Raw genomic sequence first — 24,945 nt, forward strand, 5'->3', positions numbered from 1 at the left:
TTTCTTTTTTTTCTTCATAGCGCGTGCGAGGGAAGAAAGAAAAAGGGGGCGCCTCCCCCCGCCCCCCCCCAAAAAAAAAGATAATCGGGGGCCCGGGCCCGTGGGGGCCCACGGCGTGCTTGGTAAATATTATGGCCACACATCTGGGGGGGGGTTAGGTTTTTTTGGGATTTTTAAAAAAAAAACACCCCTCCTTTGGCGCCTTTTGGGTCCTCCTACCATAGGGGGGGGCAAAGGGTGAAACAGGGCCACGGGGGGGGGGGGGGGGGCGGGGCAGTTGAGGGCGAGAAGGCTGGCAGGCAGAGTGATTAGGGGCGAGAAGGCAGGTAAGCAGGTCCCCCAAGGGGTCCCAGATTGGAGAGGGTGCAGGCCGGGCTAAGGGACACCACCACCCCCCCCCCGCCCCGTGCACGAATTTTGTGCACCGGGCCACTAGTCTAAAAATAAGTGCAAGCAAGACCAAGAACCTGTGCATTATTTATTTTGATAGATATTACCAAAATGCCCTACAAAATGTTGTTCCAATGATACATATTCCCCACATAAGTGCCTGATTTCCCACACTTGAGCATCTACCATCTTTATACATACTTTTCATCCAGTGTGACTAGAGAGACATAAACAAATCTTTACGCAGAAGAGCCAGTGAGACTAGACAAAAAAGGAGAAAAAAAAAAGGCCAGAAATTTGTCTTTCATTAATTAAGTGGAAAAACTCCAGTCAAAAATATATCAGAAATGTTATGTGGTACTTGTCTGTGTACAAGATTTACATATAGTTGTTTCCTTCAGATGTTTGTAAAAGAAGATATTGATAGAAAATAAATTCTGGGGATGTGGAGAGGAAACACAAGGAGAGTAGGTGAGCAACTTGTATTGCAGATTTTATAATTCCAAGGAGACTCAGTTCTGTCTTAGATCAAGATATGTATTAATAACATGTATGAATAAATTCCTCTACATATAATCTGGCCACTTTTATCCAGAGATGATTATCAGCACAGTAAAAAGTCAACTTAGTTCCTTATCTTATCACTGACAAAGGATTCCTATTCAGCTTTTTACCCCAAAATTAATTGGAATAGTGCATGATTCCAGAGGTTATAAAAGTGTTAATAAAGCACATAGGAAGCAACTCTTGATATATTTTAAAAGTGTTTTTTATTTAACAACTGGAATAATGCCTAGCAAGCTGTACTCAATAAGTAACTGTTAATTAAGTTGCTCACACTATCCACTTTGAAAATTACCATCTTCATTTAACAGTATTTGCAAAGGACATCAGGAAACTCTAGGAATATGTGTGTCTGTATGTGTATGAGCTTGAGTATGTGTGTGTGTATGTATGGGAGAATACATTAAGTTTCTAAAAATAAAATATAGACAAACGTTCTCTTTTTACTGTCCTATAATTTGCTATTACAGCTGACCCTTGCACAACATGGCTTTGAATCTCATGGGTCCACTTATAAGCAGAACGTTTTCAATAACTATACAGTTGGCCCTCTGTATCCCCAGGTTTCACATCCCCAGATTCTGTGGATGCGGAGAGCCAAGTCTATGAATTGCTTTACACCATTTTATACAAGGAATTTGAGCATCCTGAGATTTTGGTTTCTACCCACGAGGGTCCTGGAACCAATCCCCCACAGATACTGAGGGATGACTGTAGTTAAGTTTTTGGGGAGTCAAACTTATATATGGATTTTTGACTGTGTGGGGATCAGTGCCCCTAACACCACATTGTTCAATGGTCAATTGTATAAGTATTTATTATATCTTCAGTTGTAGTATGCTATATATGTGAAAAAAAATTTTTAATTTATAATCAGGAAAATGCAGTATATTTAATGCAGTATGTTTGTTTCCAGAAAAAGCTCCGTCTAATTTTATAAGAAACATGGGGAAATACAATTTAGGAACAGTCAATATGAGATTATTCCTAATACATTATTTCTTCTCCTCACCCAAGTAAACCAACCAACCATACCCAGCACTAATTCTCTTAAGAAAACTGCACCCAATTTCTTCTATTATCAGGGGATCAATTTAAGAAACTCACAATTTTAAGCATCTATAGGAAGCACTCAGAATCAAGGCAATCCTTATATATACCTACACATAAAACTAACCAACCACAGAAAGTCCTATGTTGAGGGCCAGGAGCATCTCTTTTATTGATTTTTTTTAAGAGAGAAAGATAGAGATAGAGAGATACAGAGATATAGAGAGAAATAGAGATAGATACACTGATTTGTTGTTCCATTTATTTATGCATTCACTGACTCTTGTATGTGCCCTGACTGTAGATCATACCCACAACCTTGGTGTAATGGGATGACGCTCTAACCAACTTAGCTACTGGCCAGGGCTAGAAGCATCTCTTTTAAAATGAATTGGCCTTGCCCTAGCCAGTTTGGCTCAGTGGATAGAGAGTCGGCCTGTGGACTGAAGGGTCCCGGATTCAATTCCGGTCAAGGGCACACGCCCGGCTTGTGGACTCCATCCCCAGTAGGGGCGTGCAGGAGGCAGCCAATCAATGATTCTTTTTCATCATTGATGTTTCTCTCTCTCTCCCTCTCCCTTCCTCTCTAAAATCAATAAAAATATATTTTTAAAATTTTTAAAAAATAAAATGAGTGGTCTTCTCAACCCTTGTTCTGATTACATAACAAATGATCAATGGGACCCAATGCCAAACACTGGACTCAGAGCACATAATTCCAACAAGGCATCAACTGGGAAAGGGAGTGGGGAATGGAAGTAAATGGGACACAAAGTTAGATAAACGGGTTATTAGGCAAGGGTCCAGCCTATGACATTATCAAAAAGTCATGTGGGAGGTCCCTAAATTCTAATACTAATAAAGAAACCCTTACCTGTAGGCATATGATTTGAATAGGCCCTTTAAGATTGATTGATTGCAGCTGAAGAAAAAGTCGTCTAAGGTGCTAGCAAATTCTACTGAATGGAGTTCAATGTCCTGTCTACCAGACTGAATTCCACATATTTGTAGATAAAAATTTTAGGTTAGGAATTTTCAAATAAAAATTATAAACCAAAGAAAAACAAATATTCCAATCACATAAAGTGGTGGGCCTCAGACTAAAATGAAATAATTACGTCCTTCAATACAATCCACTGTTTCCAAGACACACAATCTGTTTCTTGGACTTGAGACTGGTATTAGGTGGCAATGGATGAAGAAGAAAATAAACAACTACTTGAAATTAATCCAAAAATCAAATCTAAAAACATCCAATTTAACACTGAGCTAGCACATAAGTCAAAAACAAACTAAAACAGTATTTGGTTGGGTTCCCATGTTACATGGCAAGCTACTATGACATAAAAGAAAATAATGGTTCATGATTGGCTATAGACAGTCTGGTAACCAAGATGCATATTTATGGTTTATAGCCCATATTTGCCACAACAGTTTATCCAATCCAATCATGTAATGCAAATAACTTCCAAAAATAAGTACTTTGGGGTGTTTTTTCCATTGTATGAGTTTTGTGGGGTTTTTTTGGTATGAGTTTTTAATGAGCATGTACTCCATACAAGACATAGTAGTCAAGGCACAGTCCAGAGGAATGGATGTGTCTTAGTCTAATGCTGCATAAAACTACTAAAACTTAATGTCCAATGTCCTTGAGAATTCCACATAATTAACCCAATCACTTCTATAAATATTGCACACCTATAAACTTTGACTTTCATAACTTATGTTAAATTTAGCTAATTCAAAATCTATATTATAAAAGGCCTGTGGCCATAACGCTGTAACGACCAGACTCGCCAGGAGGTGCAATGATGGGTCCCACAGCGCCGGCAGGACACTGGGTCTCGCGCGATTTCGCGTGCCGGGCCTCTAGTATCTTTATATTATGTTGGCAATAAAGATGATAGTTATCCTCCTTAGTCTAGAATGAAAGTATGATCTTTATTTCAATTCCTACCATAATTGAAGATGAAAATTTAAAAGTACTGTAGATATCTACAGTGAAGTCATTCACAATTTATTACAGGGAAAAAAAACTAGAGTCAACATAGTGCTCACTATCCAATTTGTAGATTCTTCAGATCCTATGTTGCCTCTCTGTCTTCAAATAGTGATAACCAAGTAGAAAGAGAATAAAGTTAAGCCCACCCATTCTCTTATTTGTAAGCTTGGTCAAAGAATTGGTGATAAAGTTGAGAAGAATTTCTTAAAATGAGGTTTTAGCATTATGAAACGTTTTAATCATAATGTTAAAAGACTATAGGAGAAAAGCACCCACAAAACTCCCAGATAAACTTTGAATGGATTTTTTAAACCATTTTTATGTATTGTAAAATTTCTTTTGTATGAAATTAGAGTCTATGAATTTTGACAAAATTCACATGTAACCACCACCACAATCAAAATAATAAAAGTTTTTGTGTGAATTTTAGGACAATAACCACAAATAAGAGTTATCTACAGGGCTTACATCAAGTCCTGGCCTGTTTGCTCAGTGGGTTAGAATGTTGACCCAAGACTGAAGGGTCTCAGGTTCAAGTCCCGATCAAGGGCACATACCTCGGTTGCAAGTCTGCTCCTGCCCCGGATCAGTGCCAGTGCAGGAGGCAACCAGTTGATGTGTCTCTCTCACACTGATGTTTCTCTCTCTCTCCTCTCCTCCCTCCTTTTCACTCTCTCTAAAAATCAGTGGAAAAAATATCCTCCAGTGAGAATTTAAAGTAAATAAATAAATAAATAAATAAATATCTTACATTAAAACCAAATACAAGCAGATAACACAGGACCTAAAAATTTAAACAAGGATTTACTGAAAATAGAGGAATACAGGCCTCTACTTTAACTCCTGCCTTCTAGCCAATCCAAATCACTACAATCACCCCCATTCCTTTAACTCCCATGGCATCAGTTACTATTTACAAGCGTTTCTCTTCTGTACCACAGACTAACTTCCTACTACGAGACATCTCGTGGCTATCTCAAAGGCATCTCAAACTCATCAAGTCCAAAATGGAAGCCCATCTCTCTCCACCCCCAAAACTTGTCTTCCATAATCCTACCGTTCAACCAAGTACTCAAACTAGAAACCTTAGCGTTAGCCTTAACTCCCCACTCTCCCTCACTACCCCACACCTCTACTTCCTACCCCCCAATTTAGTCAATCATGTCTTGTCAATTTTACCTCAGAAATATATCCCAATAAGCCATTCCTCTTGATCCCCACAATCAACAACCAGCTTAATCAGTTCAGGACATTAGTACACTGCAGTATTACCTTAATTAATGCAAAACTTTCTTGTTTCATTCCTGCAGAATAAGCTGGTTTTTTTTTTCACTGCACCATCTTTGCATGTAGTGTTTCCTCTACCCAGAATGCCTTTTTTTCATCTTTGTAAACATCTACTCTTATCACTCCAAGTAAAATTAAATGCTTCCTCATCGCTCTCAATGTGTAAATCTCTTGCTTTTGTAATTATTGTCTTATTGAGTGTCCCAGGAGGGCCCTTACCTGTGTTATAATCACCTTGCAAGCCTGGTGTCTAGGCAGTGTCCAGCAAATAGTAGATGCCCCGTACTTAATAAATGTGTAAAAAATGAGTAAGTGAATGTATCATGACCCAGATAAAATTATTTCCCTTTGCTATGATTCTATGCTTATCAAGTGATCTTTTGCTTAGTCCAACACAGTAGTTGTATAATTGCAGGCAAGTTACTAAAAACCTCTCTGTGCCTCAAACTCATTACCTGTAAAATACAGGTAAGAATACCTCCCCCATAAGGTTACTGTGAAGAGTAAATGAGTTAAATACATGTAAAATGCTTAGAGCAGTAAGTGCTCAGTAAACATTACCTATTGTTATTAGTTTTTTAATAATACCCAGTGCTAGGAGGGGAATGTACTAAGCAGACACATGTTTTCTTGGTCATGGGAAAGACCATCCCTCAACGTATATGAATAAAGTGATATTCTGGTTTATCTGTCAGCCCCTTGCAGTTTGGTTAGCTACCTTTCCACGAGACCAATCAACTCTGGTGACGATGAAGAAATGGAGTGGATCCTGAATCTTGAAGACCACATTCATCAAATTGACAGCATCCTGAGAGGGCTTGTAAGAAGAGCTAGCTGGTCACCTATGACACCTTACCTAATGTTTTCTCTAAAAGGCAACATTTGGTCAAATATAGTACAATTTAGTGAAAAGAATGCGATGCTATGAAGGAGATGCTTAAAGTATGCCACTAATTAGCTTGAATATGATTGTGTGCTTTAAAGAGGAAGTCTCTGAGTTTTAAAAAGTACTAGCCAGCTCTCAATTATCCACACTAAAGGAGGTGAAAAATTGTATCTGGGCTGAACTAATAATAAAATGTATTTACATAGCTTGGCCATACATTGAAAACATCATGGGAGTGAATTAAACATAAAAGAAGGAAGCCAGTATGAGATAAATTCCTACAGATAATTTACATGATGATAATTTAAAACTGAGTATTATTATATAATTCCTCTCAACCTCACAGCATCCTCTTGAGGCTCAATCTTAGCTATGAAATTCTTTCAAACGAAAATCTCTAAATGTCACTTCGAAATAAAGGATGAGAAGTGAGTTTTTAAAGGTGAATCAATCTAGACCTCGGAAGCCATGAGAGAATCATCCACTTGAGGACTTTTGCTCCCACAAATGTGGAAATGCATTATTGTGCCTAACGAGCCAGAAGTGAGTATCAGCCTAACTACAGGCCAATTTATTTCATAAAATCAAGGTATTTTTGAAAGGTTATGTAACAATTTCAGTGCCAGAAAGTATTTCGGTGACCACCTTGTCTAAACCCTTTAATTTTATAGAAGAAACTGAGATCCACAAAAGTTGCAACATGTCTGTCAAACTACAAAGTAAAATAAATATTTAAGTATTGGGAAGTTCCTATAATTGACATATAGCACTGTATTAGTTTTAGGTGTAAAATATGAGATTTGACATATGTATATAAATTGCAAAATAATTACCACAATAGATTCAGTTAACATCCATTACCACACATAGTTATAAAAAAAAACACATTTTTTCCTTATGATAAGAAATTTTAAGGGCTACAGGAAGTTCATTATTTAAATAATTCACTTAAATAAACAAGCTATATTTCATGTAAATAGAGACTTTAATGTATTCAATGTAATTAAACTGGGCCACATCTATACATCTGCTTTATTTTATAGATCCATACTGTACAACTTCAGATGTCCTAATAATAAAATTGGTTCTCTGGGATATCACTTCAATCCTGTACATTCTCTCCACCACACCATAACAACCATCATCTTTTCCCATTAGTCTACCATTTGTGAGCTCATATGTACAACCATGTGTCTTTTATTTTTTCCATGTGTCTCCCTCAAATTTGTTCATACCATTCCTAAAGCCAGGAATGTTCTCCTACCTCCTATTTGAATACCAAGGTCAAGTTGCACCTTGCCCTTGAAGCTTTTCCTAATCACCCCAGTTCACTCTGAATTCCTATAGTACTTATTGTTACTTTCTTGGTAGTTAGTAAATGTTACTTAGAATACCTTACCTGATAATTAACATAGGATGCCCAGTGTATATGTCTTTGTCTATCCCCCAAATTTTCTTTTGGTAGGTCTAATGAGACCTAGGAATAGGTACTTAAAAATCAAAACAAAATAGCTGATAGAAGAATAAAATTTATTTTTCCCTTTATTAAAATGTCCTTTAATGCTATTTAAATTGCCTTTTAACTATAAAAATACTTAAAGTTGGGAAAACATAGAACATTGCATACCCTTTAGCAAAGAAATTCCTGATCAGTATATAATAACTTATTTATAAGGATGTTCTTCATAGCATAATTTATATGCAAAACTGGAGAAAAAGGAAGTTCATTAGTAGAGAACTGGCCAAATAAAATATGATGCATCTATACAACAGAATTCTACATAGTTACTTTAAAATATTATTTTTTAGTAACATGAAAGATTTTTATATTTTAACTAGAGGCCTGATGCACGAAATTCGTGCAAGGATAGGGTCCCTAGGCCTGGCTAGTGATCTGGGCTGATCTGTTGGGTCCCTTGGCTGGCCTGGAACCTGCAGGCTGGGGGCAGCTCCTGCGTTGAGCGTCTGCCCCTGGTGGTCAGTGTGTGTCATAGCAACCGGTCGTTCCACTGGTTGTTCCGCCATTCACTCAATTTGCCTATTAGGCTTTTATTATATAGAACTTTTTTCTTTATTTTCTTCTATTTTTTCATTACAGAATAAAAACAATCTTTTATTCTGAAAAAAAAGTGTAGATTTTGAAATTACACACAACTCTTTTTAAGAATTTGTGTGTAGCCCTGACTGGTTTGGCTCAGTGGATAGAGCATTGGCCTGCAGACTCAAGGGTCCCAGGTTCGATTCCAGTCAAGGGCATGTACCTTGGTTGTGGGCACATACCCAGTGGGGAGTGTGCAGGAGGCAGCTGATAGATGTTTCTCTCTCATCGATGTTTCTAACTCTCTATCTCTATCCCTTCCTCTCTGTGAAAAAGCAATAAAATATATTTTTTAACACTTGGAGTGCGGGAAACGAGTTAAGTCGGCTCGCGTGAATTGCACCACCACTTAAGAAGTGACATTAACTCGGTTCATATAGATTTGCGGTGGAGTGCGGGAAACGTGTAAACTCGGGCTTAACTTCCCTGCTGTTTTCATGCTAATATTTGTTTGTAATCCACCCTTTTGGTGGATGGAACAAAACCAAAAGACAGAGCCATCTTATATTTTGGCGGGAAAGGGTAATATGCAAATCGACAGAACAGTGGAATGACCGGTCACTATGATGCGCACTGACCACCAGGGGGCAGACGCTCAATGCAGGAGCTGTCCCCTGGTGGTCAATGCGCTCCCACAGGGGGAGCACCGCTCAGCCAGAAGCTGGGCTGATGGCTGGCAAGTGCAGCGGCCCGCCTCCGTGGCAGCGCTAAGGATGTCTGACTGACGGCTCCCTTGTAGGGAGCAGGCTTAAGCCGTCAGTCAAACATCCCTCAAGGGCTCCCGGACTGCAAAAGGGTGCAAGCCAGGCTGAGGGACCCCCCAACCCCCAAGTGCACGAATGTTGTGCACCGAGTCTCTAGTCTGTATAGAATAGGTTTCCATAAGTGGTGACAGATGGCAATAAGTCAAATCATCAAGACAAGTTATATTTCAAAGGTCAACCATCACCACCACCACCACCACCACCACATCATCAGGCCACCAAGGTATACAGGACAACCACTGTTTGATTTAATATCTCTGGTCAACAGATTTGAGTACTGGGGTAAACAAAGTGTCAACACATGCAAAGTCTAACACTAAGGCACTGTGTGTCTTTGTGTTGACAGGATTTCAACGTCAATGCTCCCACAGACATTCCACTTCAGTTACTCATCCACACTCATACCTTAGCAAGGATCTCTTGGAATTTTCTCTACTTTACAGATATCAACTTCTGAATTTTTCCCCCCTGAACTCCTATTCCTTCTACCAAGAGGAAGGGAAGAGTCAAGATGAAAAAACATCAAGTGCAAAAGCCCAGAAAGAGGACCTAGTTGGGTATATTGGAAGAACAGAAGGAAAGCCAGTGCAGCTTTACATGGTGAACAAAGAAAACACTGTACAAGAACAGGCAAGGATCATGTATATTTCAGAGGATCTAACAGGTCATGATAAAGATTTTGGATGTTGTTATTTTCATAAATTTGTCATTCCCATGATTAATAAATTTTATATAAATGAAACCTAAATCTATGTTTCAAACCTCATCTGCTCTTCCAAAACCCAGTGCAATGGATTCAAATTCCTGCCTGCTAGCCAGCCTCTCCTAAGTGTCAATACATGCAAAGTCTAACGTTATCTTTTTTCCAAAACCAGTTCCTCCTGCCTATTTTATATCTGCTAATAGACTGATAATTCATTCAGACTTGATATCACAAAGCTAACTTTCATTACTTCCTAATGTCCACTGCCACTAGATATGGGCTCCACAGGTCCTCAAATCTCCAACCTACCCTTTTCTATTTTAGTCCCCTTGCCACTATCCTTGTTCACACTATCACCAATTCATGTTTAAATTACTGGAATAGGCTAACCAGTCATTTCCCCATCAAATTTACCCTATATGATGTCATTTAGTTACTTGTAAGACCACCAATAAGCAGGTAACATATAAATTTATTAACTCAAGCTCTGACTTCAAGCTCCACTCATATGATATTTAACATATTTATACTTAGCTTCATTCACATCTGAAATTTAACATGTCTAAAATTGAACTCCTAATTTCCGATCTTCCCTCCAAATCCCACACCTACTCCTCCTATTCCTCTATCCCCACTCCTATCTTAGTAAGTGGCACCTCTACCCATCCAATTGCTTGAGCCAGAAACCTGGGAATCATCCTTGACACCTTCTTCTCCCTCAACTCCCACATTCAATCTATAATTAAATGAATTATTTCTTTAACACACTTCTCAAATCCATCTACTTCTCTCCATCGCCTATGCCACTGAATCCCACCTGCACTGATTCTTTTTTTTTCTTTTAAATATATCTGTATTGATTTTAGAGAGGAAGGGAGAGGGAGAGAGACATAGAAACCTCAATGATGCGAGAGAATCATTGATACGCTGCCTCCTGTCACTGGGGATTGAGTCTGCAACTCCGGTATGTGCCGCTGACCAGAATCGAACCTGGGACCCTTCAGCAGGCTGACACTCTATCCACTGAGCCAAACCGGCTAGGGCTGCACAGATTTTTATTTAAGGAACAGCAGCCGAGGCATCAAAAATTTTAAAAGCTCCCCAGCTGATTTTAACGTGCAGTTAAGGGTGAGAACCACTGCTCTACAGGTTCTGGACTCCCACTAACCTCTCTGACCTAATTCTACAACTTTCTCCAGCCAACCTGGCCCTCCTCCTGGTCTCTTGAACTTGCAAGACACATACTGACATTCCTCATGGCTTTTGCCCTTGCTATACCCTCTGTATGGAGTTCTAATTCACTCCTTCACCTCCTATAGATATTTACTCAAATATTACAGTGATTTAGTGAGACGGTCCCTGGCCATTGTATCTAAAACTGCAACCCCATCACCATCCCAACATTCCCTATCTCTCTCTCCAGCTTTATTTTTCTCCTTGGGACTTACCACTTTTTAAAGTACCATATACTTTATTTATTTTGTTTATATACTTCATGAGAGCAGGTATTTTTATGTTTTGATCCTTAACTATATCCCTAGCACCCAGAATAGCATCTGACATGAGGTAGATAATTAATATTTAACTCCACAGCAAGGCCTTCTCAGATTCCCCCAACTAAATTTAATTTCCCTATTATTCCCCTAATACTAACTTATTCCTTTCCTTCATAACATTTACAGTAATTTGTAATTATGTTTATTTGTTGAAGCTCCTTTCCTAGCCTGTAAATTCTATGAGAATAAGGATATTTGGTTTGGTTCACCATTATATGTATACACCATTCCTTATGATTACATGGCAGAGAGTAACTATTTTAAAAAGTAATCAATGGCCGAAACCGGTTTGGCTCAGTGGATAGAGCGTCAACCTGCGGACTGAAAGGTCCCAGGTTCGATTCCAGTCAAGGGCATGTACCTTGGTTGCGGGCATATCCCCAGTAGGATGTGTGCAGGAGGCAGCTGATCGATGTTTCTCTCTCATCGATGTTTCTATCTCTCTATCTCTCTCCCATCCTCTCTGTAAAAAATCAATAAAATAAAATAAAATAAAAACTTAAAAAAAAAAGTAATCAATGGCCCTAGCTAGTCTGGCTCAGTGGATAGAGCATAGGCCTGAGGACTAAAGGGTCCTGGGTTCGATTTCAATCAAGGGCACATGCCTGGGTTGCGGGCCCAATTCCGGTAGGGGGTGTACAGGAGGCAGCCGGTCAATGATTCTCTCTTATCATTGATGTTTCTCTCTCTCTTTCCCTCTCCCTTCCTCTCTGAAATCAATAAAAATATTTTTTTTAAAAAGTAGTCAATGAATGAATTAAGAAATGAATGAGGTCCAACACATTTTCTGAAAGCACGTCTGATCATGTTATTTTTTTCAACCAAAAACTTTCAAAGTCTCTCCATCACTTATCTTGGTAGAAAACCTTACATGTTCTGGGCCAATTTACTTTCTTGCCTTATTTCCCATTATCCCATCTGTCTTTTTGCTTCAGCTATTCTACCCTGTTCGTTATTTCTGGTGCACACCCAACACTAACAAACACTGCATTTCCCCACCTCCACATTTTTGTTCAGGACATTCCTTCTGCCTGAATTCCCTTCCCATCTCTGCCAATTAAAATTCCAGCTTTCAAAATACCTATCCTTCAAAACCCAGCTCAAATGCAACCTTCACAAAGACAGCCCTGACTCCCACCCCAACTCCCCCAACTGAATTATCTCTTCCTCTTCTAAACACCAAAATATATAATACTGGTTTAAACCCCCTACTCTTTTCAGAACATATCCCTCCCCACCTTTCACAAAATCTTTTCTTTATAGTCACTTAAGAGATTTTTGTTGAAATGAAGTCAGATAACGTCATTACTCCCATCTCTGTCATAAACATATTTAAATTAGGAAGGAGGGTTCTCTATAATGACTAAAAGATACAAAGCTGGAATGGCCTGCCCTCCTATGCCTTTTCTGAAAAGGCAAAATCTTTCCAAATGCAATTTTTGGAGCTCAGATTTCAACCGCTTAAAAAAAATGTTAAGCTGCCATGTGCTACTATGATGACATAAATTTCATAAACTATATTAAAATGGTTACCCTCAGATTATCACATACTTGAAAGAATAGCTGGCTGAAAACCTGAATACATACCTTAAACTCTGCTGTCTGAAAACAATAATTACTAGAAGAACATATCTGTTCAATAAGAAATCTGCAACATTTTATGGTATTTTCATTTATACATCATGTTAAGTGACGTTTAGTAACATCCTATTAACCCAGTAGAATTCTACCATGAAACACTTGTTATACCTCAAGTAACATATCTTTGTTTCTCTACCCACACCCACCATAAGGTTGTAGTCCCTAAAGTGTAGTCTGCATATCCCTGGATGGAGGTCCCTTTCAAGAAGTTGGTGAAGTCAAAACTATTTTCATAATACTAAGACATTGCTTGCCTTTTCATTATATTGACATTTCCACTGGTGGTATAAAATCAATAATGGGTAAAACTGCTGATGCTTTAGCATAAATCAAGGTAATGGCATCAAACTGTACTAAAGTCATGTGTCTTTTACCACTACTTACCGATGATTTTAACAAGTCAATTTCAGCCCTAGCTGGTTTGGCTCAGTGGATAGAGCGTTGCCTGTGGACTGAAGGGTCTTGGGTTTGATTCCAGTTCGGGGCGCATGCCCAGGTTACAGGCTCAATCCCCAGTAGGGGGCATGCAAGAAGCAGCCGATCAATGATTCTCTCTGATCATTGATGTTTCTATCTCTTTCTCTCTCTCCCTCTCCCTTCCTCTCTGAAATCAATAAAAATATATTTAACAAAAAAAATAAGTAAAAAGTCTATTTCACTTAAGAATGTTCCTGATGAAGGAATAAAAATTATTAATTTTATAATTCTAAAACCTTGAGTATGGGTCTTTGTGGGGAGCCGATATAGGGTTAAGCCTCGGACTGACCTGTTGGCAAAGTCACAAATAAGTCTTCTTCCGAGTCTTAAACAACCCAATCTGAGAGGTGGCCACTGATTTACACGTGCTGTCATTTAAAAAATAAAAATGGGGGAATTTGCCGGAAGCCGGTCCACCCTTGCTGCTTGACACAGTCGCTGCAGGGAAGAAATATCTGCACAGCTTATGTTTCAAGGGACCTGGCGTATATGGCATAGGTTTGCTCCCCCTCTTAGTGCTATGTGTTTTAAACAGGACCACCTCCCCGAGAAAGGTTGTTTCCCCAGGTTAGGGATTAACAGGACTAAGAAGAGAATAAATCAGTAAATCCCCCTAGTGTTACAGAAATACCATGTACTACTTATGAAGAACTTGGACTAAGACTGTTGGCAATAAATTTGGGACTTGTTGGGCCCACATCCCCAGGGGTCTGCCCACCAGGGAAAGCACCAAAGCCTATACCCCTGGAGATCCACCGACACAGGGCAGTCCCAGGGAAGGCAAGCAGCGAGGCTGGGAGGACATAACCTTTACTGGGTAGGATAATCTCCTTCAGTCACTTCCTTGTAGCCTATCAGTAGAGCAGTGACCTTGGAATAGCCCTTGTAATGGAACACAGAGATTAACCTAGACAAGATTAAAATCAACAGAACTAGCCCTAACTGGTTTGGTTCAGGGGATAGAGCCTTGGCCTGCGGACTGAAGGGTCCCAGGTTCGATTCCGGTCAAGGGCATGTACCTTGGTTGTGGGCACATCCCCAATAGGAGGTGTGCAGGAGGCAGCTGATCGATGTTTCTCTCTCATCGATGTTTCTAACTCTCTATTCCTCTCCCTTCCTCTCTGTAAAAAATTCAATAAAATATATATATTTTTAAAAAAATCAACAGAACTAGAGACAGGATTTTTGGCAAAGGTCAGATAAGAAACAAGGAACTGTAGAACGTTACCCAAAACATACCATGATGTGATTATAGAGGCATGCTTATAGGATCAAATAGTATAAATACAGATGTAATAGGAGAATTAAAAAAAGAACCTCACTATGCTGATCAACTGAACGCTGTCTCCATGTCATTCCTTCTTCGCCAACTCCGTCCACACCTTTGGGAACCCCTGGACCTGCTGGGGCTGGACCCCAACAGGTCTTTTAAAAATTGTGTAATGAAATGAGTATGCAAAAAGCACTTCTACAGGATACTCAAGTATAATGGTTGTCTCAAGGAAAAGCACTTGTGACTCTGAGTTTTAAGTTGAACTAACTGCTTTTTTAACAGAACACTACTTTTACTTGGAACAAAGCACAAACTGTGGTTATTCAGATATGACTATGTAGCAGACATTTTCTTGAAAATGAAGCGAGTCTGTCACTTCAAAAAAAACTGACAGTACTTGTTGCCAATGATAAAATCAGAACTTTTAATCAAGAATTAGAATTTTGGAAATCGTGTAGCTGCTTGACAGATTCCAGTAACCTTCCTGATGAGAAGGATGATGATATTAACTAATGTGGTTTTTAAATATGGCACTATAAAATGTGTCATTTGAAAAATCTGCTTAACTCAATGAACCAGTATTTCCCAAACAACCAATGCATGATAATATAAAATCATGTATAGGTAAAAGATCCATTCAAAGTGCAAGACAGACCAATGGATTTTAATGTAACAGTAACATCAATATTAGTTCAGATTCCACACTACAACGTTTAAGAAACTACCAACTGTAAAATTTGGTGTAGTATATGAAAGGGCGAGGACTACGCCCTCCATCTTGCCCCAGGGTAAGGGCTACGCCCTCCATCTTACCCTGGATCCTCCATTTTTGGGCAGCCATGTGCTCGGCAAGGCTTCTTCCCGGAAGCCCAGGCCTCTGCTAGCCACACCCAGGACTTCTTTAAACTAACCAATGACAATCAAGGGAAGTGCACGCCATAGATATGACCACATCCTGTGTAACAAGACACCGACTTGCGCCTGGCCAATCAGCAGGGCCCACAGTCCTTTCTCCTCCCCTTATTCCAACCACCTATAAAACCCCTCTTCCCACAGGGCTAGCTCTCTCTGCCACTTGCTGCTGCGTCAGTAAGGAGGGTAGGGGAGCCAAGCCCGGGTTTGAATAAAGACTCTTATGCTTTTGCATCGGACATGGCTGGCTCCCTGGTGTGGTTTCTTGGGGATCCTGAAATCTGGGCATAACAGTATATAGAAGAATATGCACAATTGTCTAAAAATACTCCTTTTTCCAACTACCTCTTTCATTCTTTTTTTAAACTCTCACCTGAGGATATTTTTCCCATTGATTTTTAGACAGAGTGGAGCAGGAGGGAGGAGGGGAAGAGAGAGAGAAAGAGTCATTGATTGGTTGCCTCCCACATGCACATTGGGGGCCAGGGAAGGCCAGGGCTGGGGATCCAACCTGCAACTGAGGTACTGTCCTTGACTAGGAATCCAACCCACAACCCTTTGATGTATGGAATGACGCTCCAACTAACAGAGCCACCCGGCCAGGGTCCAACTACATCTTTTGAGGCCATATTTTCTTCATATACTTTAACCAAAACAATCTATTATATCAGATTGAATATAGAAGTAGATATGAGAATTTAGTTGTCTTCTATTAAGTGGATATTTAGATTTGCAAAAATGTTTTTAAAAATGCCACTCTTCTCACTAATTTTTAAAAATATACATTTTATTGATTTTTTACAGAGAGGAAGGGAGAGGGAAATCGAACCTGGGACCCTTCAGTCCGCAGGCCGACGCTCTATCCACTGAGCCAAACCAGTTAGGGCCTCACTAATTTTTTTAAAGTTACTTTATAAAAATATATTATTTATGTTAACATGATATAGGTGTGTTTTTTAAAGCAATCATATTTCTAAAAATGTTTTCCCATTTTGTTTTCTAATTTGGTCAATATCAACAGATATACACTATACAAACAAAAGTTCTTTGGGGTCCTCAGTAATTTTCAGAGTATACCTGGGAAAGAGTCCTGAGATCAAAAAGTTTGAGAACCACTGCTTTAAAATAATTTTCCTTTTATTCAAACCACTTCCAACATTGCTGTTTATACCAAATCTCCCTTCCCCCGTCCTCAACCACAGTTGAACCTGGGAAAGATATCTGGCCCAAGGGAAATCAAGCCTTAGACTGACCAAATCAGATATCACTCAGGAATCTGAATTAAGCCTCATGGATACTGAGATCTATTTATGGTGGAACACTAGACTGCTAAAGCCCATGGAATTGTTTTTGTTCCAGCCCTTGCTGAAGTCTGGTTGTTCAGGTTTTCCTTAAGTTCTATGACAGCTACTTCCTTTTGATAAATCTTTTATATGAGCTATTTTAAATAAGTTTCTTTTCCTCCATTTAAAAGATCAGATACCCTCAAATGAAAATCATTCCCCCAAAAAACCTAAAAATTAAATGGAAATTATAGGCTCATTCACAAGAAACAAACTTAATGATCAGCTGCTAGATAAGGGAGGCTTGATTTCTTTTCTTTATTGAAGAAAGCCATTCTATATATCACGATACCTTAGATAGCATATGGCTTCATTAAAATATACCAATCCTGCCAAACCGGTTTGGCTCAGTGGATAGAGCGTCAGCCTGTGGACTGAAGGGTCCCAGGTTCGATTCCGGTCAAGGGCATGTACCTTGGTTGCGGGCACATCCCCAGTGGGAGGTGTGCAGGAGGCAGCTGGTCGATGTTTCTCTCTCATCGATGTTTCTAACTCTCTATCCCTCTCCCTTCCTCTCTGTAAAAAATCAATAAAAATATATTTAAAAATAAAATATACCAATCCGACAGGGTTTTTCAGGGAGGTTGATAAACAGAAAAAGAACAAGGTTAGCGGGACTTGTCCTACCCAATATGAACAATTATTACAAAGCTATGATAATTAAGACATGCAAACAGACTCATGGTACAGGGTAGAGAATGCAGGTATAAACACTCATGTTTTGTGGAAACATAAAATGGTAAGGGACAGACATGAATATTTAATAAATGATGCTGGGACAGCGGGTTATCCTTATGGAAAGAAAACTAAATTCCGACTTCAGGCTTATTCTTATGGGGGAAAAATTAGATCCCTATTTCACACCAAATATCAAAATAAATTCTAGGTAGAATAGAGACCTAAATGTGAAAAGCAAAACTTTAAAGCTTTTAGAAGAAAATATGGTATGTAACTATTACCTCAGTATAGAGGAGGAGTCCTTCATTCAGATAAAAAAAACAACAACACACTACAAAAGAGAAACATAATAAATCTAACTCTGTTAAAGATTAAAGTTTAGTTTCATTAAAAGAATAAAGTAAAAAAAAAAAAACAAATTAAAACACACCCATTAGGATGACCACTATTAAAAAACAACAACACAGAAAATAACATGTTGGGGAGGATGTAGAGAAATTGGAATCTTTGTGTATTATTGGTAGGAATGTGAAATAGAGCAGCCACTACATTAAACAGCATGGCAGTTCCTCAAAAAAATTTAAAAAGAGAATTACCATATGATTCAGCACTTCCACTTCTGAGTATACTAGTATATCCAAAAGAATTGAAGCAGGGTCTCAAAGAGGTATGTTTACACCTTTATTATTCACAACAGCCAAAAGGTGGAAGCAATCCAAGTGTCTGTTGACATATGAATAAACAAAATGTGGTATACACATACAATGAAATATTATTCAGCTTTAAAGAGGAAGGAAATTCTAACACATGCTACAACATGGACATTGTGCTAAGTGAAAGAAGCCACATACAATCGGGCAAATACTGCATGATTCCACTCATATATGACATAACTAAAGTAGTCAAAATCACAGAAACAGTAAGTAGTACCTGTTTCTAAATACCAATTAAGAATTACATAAATCTCAAATTAAGGAGATGAATGATTACATATACATTTTTTCTTACAGATAAATAAATAAGACAGACAGATGGAAGGAATCAGAGGCTTTCAGAAAAGTACTACAAGTCCTTCTTTGATGTAGCTGGTGCCACAGCAAGAAGATTTATGACAACAGCTTCTTAGAAAGAAACAGACAAGAAAAAAGGTCCTCATGTTAAATAAGGGCTAATGACTGAATGTTTAACCCCCACTCCGAGGTCTGCACCTAGCTCTCTCAAAGTGGCATGGCCAGCTTTGCCACACAGAGCAGGTAGGCAACTCCTGCTCTATTAAAACATGACCATAGCTGTAGGAATGAAGACCTAAGCAATTCCTAAAGAGGCTATACTCTAGAATATTTTTACCTATAATGTGAGCTTATCGAAAACAAAAGTAAAAGAAACCAGTGGATCTTAGCAAATGTGTCAGCATAGCCTTTCAGAGTGATTCACCATGCCTGAAAACAAACACAAAGAAACAGGTGTGCTTCCCTGAATACACAGCCAGAATTTAATATGGGGCCAGTATTGTTTTATAAAACCAGGTTGAGACTAACCTTATAAAATCTGAAAGTAAATATGACAAGATGGTGAAAAGAAAAATGGAGTTCAGATAAATATCAGAATACTGTTACTGTCATTTGAGTAATCTGAAATCAGTTTACTCAAATAAGATTACTCAAAATACCACTACATCATAAGAGTCCAATAAAACATTTTCTGCTAAGGTAGGAATTAGTCCAGCCCTTAAATCCAGCTTTAGAATGCAGTTCCACTGTATCTTTCATTTGTATTAACCTTTATTAGTGTGATGGAGTTCCAGAAAACACAGAATGCACCAACATTTCTCCTGAGTCTACGGTACACAATAGAAATCCATAGGATTCAGCACTGTTCCAGAGCCTGAGTTAAGACAGCTAGATATTATAGTTCATGGCCTATCTGAAAATTTACCCTAATTAAGAACAATTTGTCTCACTCCTTTTTTATTATGAAAATCTAGTAATAATGAAAAAAATATGCTACTACAGCATAATCTTACATAACACTCCAACTGTGTGGAGAAATGCACGTAAACAAAGAAAAAAGAGGAAAGACAAATATATACTTGTGCACACACACAAAGATGTTTTTATATAACAATCAAACTTCCACATCTCTCAGAAAGCTTATAAACACAATTTCAGTCTCTAAATTTCATTTTGTGTACCTTTCATCTCAGAAAAAACGCAAGGCTACTCATGAGAGAAGAAATTCCCCAGTCTCTTCTACAGCTAGCCTTATATTAAGGGCGGGAGTAGGGGGTGGGGGAGGCATGGGGAGTGGGGGAGTGTAAGGAAGCAATACTCTCTTCTGCTGGAGATACTACCTGTCTTTCACAGAGTATTCAAGACAAGGAATCTGTGAGGTCTAAGATCCAGAATCCAGCAATGCCAGTGGCACTGAAATGAGTCAAACACTAGGTGCATTGTATTAAAATAAAGACATTTCTAGTTTTTAGAATTTGGTTCCAGAAGCTCCATAGGGAGATGAACAACGTAATTTATTAAAAGGAAAGAAAATGTGAAACATACACACATATACACACACACATACACACACACAGGCAAAGGTTCCACATCTGGGACAGGAAAATACAGTGAGCCAGGAACTTCTTGTACTAGAAGGCAAGGAAGTGCTCATAAACCAAGTTTAAAGGGCTCCCACTGGCCAAATATGGGACATCTTGAACATCCAAGAAAAGTGATTTTTGGTAAAACATAGAGTAAATTAAAATTCATAAGTTTATAATAATACTAAAACAAAAAGCAAGAAAAAGAAATAATTCGCCACCATCAGCGGTGGTTATTATATCGTCTCCTTACTCAAAAAAATTGTTAAAGGGAAAATTAAGAATTTACCTGAACTTTTTGGTAGAAATTATAATCTATTCCTGATGAGGGAAAGTTACAAAATATTGGGGGAATGAGAATTAGAAAATTACCATTTTGCAACAACCAAAGAAATAACTGGCAAGGATCATCATCATTAGATGAAAGGATGCTGGAGAAATATAATAATATGGTGCCAAAGTGTCACCACTCTACAGATTACTTGCTAATTACAAAGAAAAAAAAGTCTTTACAATGGAAACACAAGGTATTTATCATCTTTAAAAATGATCAAACAAACTCAGCATCATTACTCTAGTGCAGTGATGGCGAACCTTTTGAACTCGGCGTGTCAGTATTTTGAAAAACCCTAACTTAACTCTGGTGCCCTGTCACATATAGAAATTTTTTGATATTTGCAACCATAGTAAAACAAAGACTTATATTTTTGATATTTATTTTATATATTTAAATGCCATTTAACAAAGAAAAATCAACCAAAAAATGAGTTCGCGTGTCACCTCTGACAAGCGTGTCATAGGTTCGCCATCACTGCAGTGGGACATTACAACATACGTTTCTCTTATTGTGATGCAAAATGAAGTACAGAGCAAAACCTATGAAGTAATTCTTCTCATGTGGCTTCTATAGGATGTCCCAAAAAAATGTATAAACACTTTGAATAATTATAAAGGCAGTGTTTATTAAAATACATTTCATTTTCAAAACTGAACTAACAGCTGTTAAAGTGTGCATACATTTTGGGGGACACCCTGTATATAAACTGTTCTAGATTTTAAAAGAGACTAAGGGCATGTTTGCAGGAAAAATAATACAAATAACTAAAAGGTTCATCTTCAAGATAACTAGGAAAATCTGAATATGAACTGAATATTAGATGGTATTAGGAAATTACCATTAATTGCCTAAACTGTGGCAATTGGCAATGTATTGTAAGAACAATTAAGTAAAACAATGTATTTTAAGAAGCATCTCACATATTTAAAGTATTAAAGTATTAAGGTGTTATGTCTGCAATATAACAATGTGTATATATATAAACATACATGCACATATATAAAGCAAATACAGCAAAATGTGAACAACTGTGGAATCTAGGGGATAACTGTACTAGTCTTTCAATTTTTCTGTATGTTTAAATTTTTCACTTAAACAGTTGTAAAAAGGCAGGGGGTAGGGACTCAAAATGCACTTCTTCCAGGAAGGCACCCCAAATAAACTCTTCGTAAACCCTTAGTCCCTTATTTACAAAGTCCTCTCAGCATAAAACGCAACATATTAATGTTCCCTTATTATTTCATATGTTCAGTAGATTTAGTTTTCCAACAAGACTGTAAGCTCCTTCAGGAACAGATCTTTTCATTCTTTTCTATTTCCTCACAGCTCATAGTCAAGTATTCTGCAATCAACAGGCTTTTAAAAAGTACTAGTGCCAATATTCTGCATAGGTGCTCAGTAAAGCACCTTAAGTGAGTTAGCATTTCAATTCCTCAACAGAATGGCAATTCACTTGTATAAACTGTTTTTGAATCACAGCTATCAAAAGATTTTAAAACCTCACTTATGGGCTTATAGAACTTCACCTAGAAAAACTGGCATCTAAAAGTTAAAGAAACTAGAATACAGGTTTTACAAGTCTTCCTAACACTGTCATGGGTTTGCTGTGTTATCCAGGCATATGACTTTATTCCCATGACATTATTCTTCAGTTGAACAATATATCCTACCACCACCCCCATCTGCAAAGCAGAGACAGTATTTATCCACACCTTCTGGATGTAATGAAGCTTAACATGCTACATAATTAACTTTAAAATCTTAAATAAAAGACTGCACATAGATTTTTACAAATAATTTTAAATCCTCACCCGAGCACATGCTTATTGATTTGAGAGAGAGGGAGAGAGAGGAGAGAGAAACATCAAAAGGCTGCCTTCCTGCAGGCACCCCAACCGGGGCTGGACCCACAACCTAGGTATGTGACAGGGAATCAAACCCACAACCCACAACCTTTCCAAGTACAGGATGACACTCCAACCAACTGAGCCACATGCCAGGACTAGATAAAAAATTCTGACAATACAGTGTTGATGAGGAAAGAGGCAGACTCATACTCTGCTAGCAGGAATATAAATCCATACAACCTTTATGGAAAGCACTTCCACTATGAATTTACCCATGACACCCATGTACATAAAATCTACATGTAAGAAATTAATTGAAGCTCTGGAAATAACCTAAGTATCCAATAAAAACAGCTGGATGAATTATGGTACATCTATACAATGGAATACCTACCAGCTTTCAAAAAGAGGTACTCTATGTACTGTATTAACTGATGGCCAAGATATATTAAATGAAAACGCAAAGTACAGAATAATGGGTATAGTTTCTTACCATGTGCATAAAACAACAATTAACAAAAGCACCAAAGAATATGTAGTTGTATACACTTGTAAAAGCACTGACTATCTCTGAAAGGGTAAATAAGATACAGGTTACAACAATTTCCTTTGGGGAGGGTAACTAGATGGATGAAAGGAGGATAGTACAAAAGAGATTTTTCACTCTCTCTGTGTACCTTTTAAATTTTGTTTTATAAGTATGTACATGTTACCCGTTTTAAAGAGTTATGTTTTTAAACATGGCTCTGCACCAGTAAGAATTATCTAATGATACTCATCTTAATCCTAAAAGCATATCATGCCTTAGTATCATAACAATTTTAAATGAGGCTTCAAATTGAACCAGGTAAAAACAAAGCATTCTAAAAGACAGAGGCCCGCAGAGAAAAGAAATGGACAGTGATTACCTCAATAGTTTCACTTCAAGGTTTTAGCCCAGAACCTGATCAAAGTCTGGACATAGCATTAATCATCTTCAAGTACCAAACTAACCACTATGAAGAGCTCTAAAAGGAGAAGTCACTAAAGTACCAAGTGGACACCAACCACCCCCACCCCAAGCGGGGAATTGTCACAATAATTTAGCACTCCTCATATTCACATAAGGGGAAAAAAGATGAGTTTCCACCTCTTTCCCAGGGCAAGGATAACATATGCCCCCAAATTCCTATGCTTCTTCTGTGTCATCTCTTGGCTCCACTGCAACCACATGGCAACAGAAAACAGCACAAAAGACAGCTGAACCATGCAAAGGCCAGAGTTAAATGAGGAAGTGAAAAAACAATGTATACTTTAAAGCCCAAGAACATAAGGTCCTACATTTAAAAATGGCAGCCGAAAAAGCCTTAGCAAAGAATACCAAAGAAAGAACACAAAGGAAAAAGAACAGAAAAGAAGGCTTACTAATAGATCCCATTCCCAATTATTCACACAGGTGACATGGTTGGTAAAGATAACTGAAAAACACAAAAAATACGCACCCCCCCCCCCTCAAGCCCCGTGCCCAACAATTTAGTTATTCATTTCAGTGCTTTTCAGCACACCTTCAATTTGTAAGAGTTTATCATTCCCTCAAACCTGTTCTGATGGCAGAGGTAAGAAACAGCAAAGTATGCAAAAGAGTGGCAACACGGGAAGAAATTAAAGAACCATGGATAATCGGCCAACTGAAAACCCCGGGCCTAGATCACTGAAATATTCCTGTACTTTAAAGTTCCTAGTTTTAAATTGCTGTTTGTTACGTTACTTAGAGTTAAAACCTGCCCTGGGTAAGATACCATCCACCAGTAGTTTCAGATTGCTTTTGTTTTCATGTGACCTTCGCAGAGCATCAATAATGTACAGCTAAAACGAAAGTGCTAAGGAAGATCTTCTTTTACAAAGAAAGAGGTAAATAGGTCACACAAATAAGAAGGCTGGAGAGAACCCTGATATCTTGATTTACAACGACTACTCTAAGCCTTACATTGTGTGTTCTTTCTCTACACCTTAACTAGTTCTGTGACGATAACTAGGAATTTTGCTAAAAGGAAACCCCCTCTTGCTTTCCTTTTTATGACCCTTAGTCCTCCTCTGAAAGCCTTCCAAAATCCCCTGCCATAATAATTGAATGGGTTTGGGCACCTACTTATTCCAAAATTCAGGGGATGTTTGCGTTAAAGATACAGCATGGGAGTAAAGTATGGGAGTAAAGAAAAGTAATGGTAGAACCAGAAGTTGTAGTCACAGTTTCAAAAGAAGGGTCAGCGTGGGACACGTTGGCTCTGGGAAGCGTTTGTAGCCTGTGAGTCACTTAGGCAACCCCGGATGCAAACAGTGCTTTGACAATAAGCCCCTCGGATCACGTAAATTCTCCCTCTGGGACAGGAGCAACAGGCTCGCTATCTGGCAGTAAGTCTCGCCCGCAGCCTGGGAAGAAGGCGGGCGCGTGGTCAAGGGGCTCTTTTATCCCGCAGGTCCCTGCAACACAGTGGTGCGCATGCGCCCGGAGGGCAGCGAACAAGCACCCCGAGCTCCTTCGCGCTCGCGCATGCGCAGTCACCC

General features: G+C 38.5%; 1 protein-coding gene across 3 annotated transcripts in view; it reads right to left on the minus strand.

The window, feature by feature from the left end:
- The window catches only part of SPOP (speckle type BTB/POZ protein), a 74,755-nt gene that overhangs the window by 49,273 nt on the left and 537 nt on the right, over positions 1 to 24,945 (minus strand). The gene's annotated exons all lie outside the window — the stretch shown is intronic.

Source organism: Myotis lucifugus, unplaced genomic scaffold (assembly GCF_000147115.1).
Source record: "Myotis lucifugus unplaced genomic scaffold, Myoluc2.0 scaffold_254, whole genome shotgun sequence".
Classification (NCBI taxonomy): Eukaryota; Metazoa; Chordata; class Mammalia; order Chiroptera; family Vespertilionidae; genus Myotis; species Myotis lucifugus.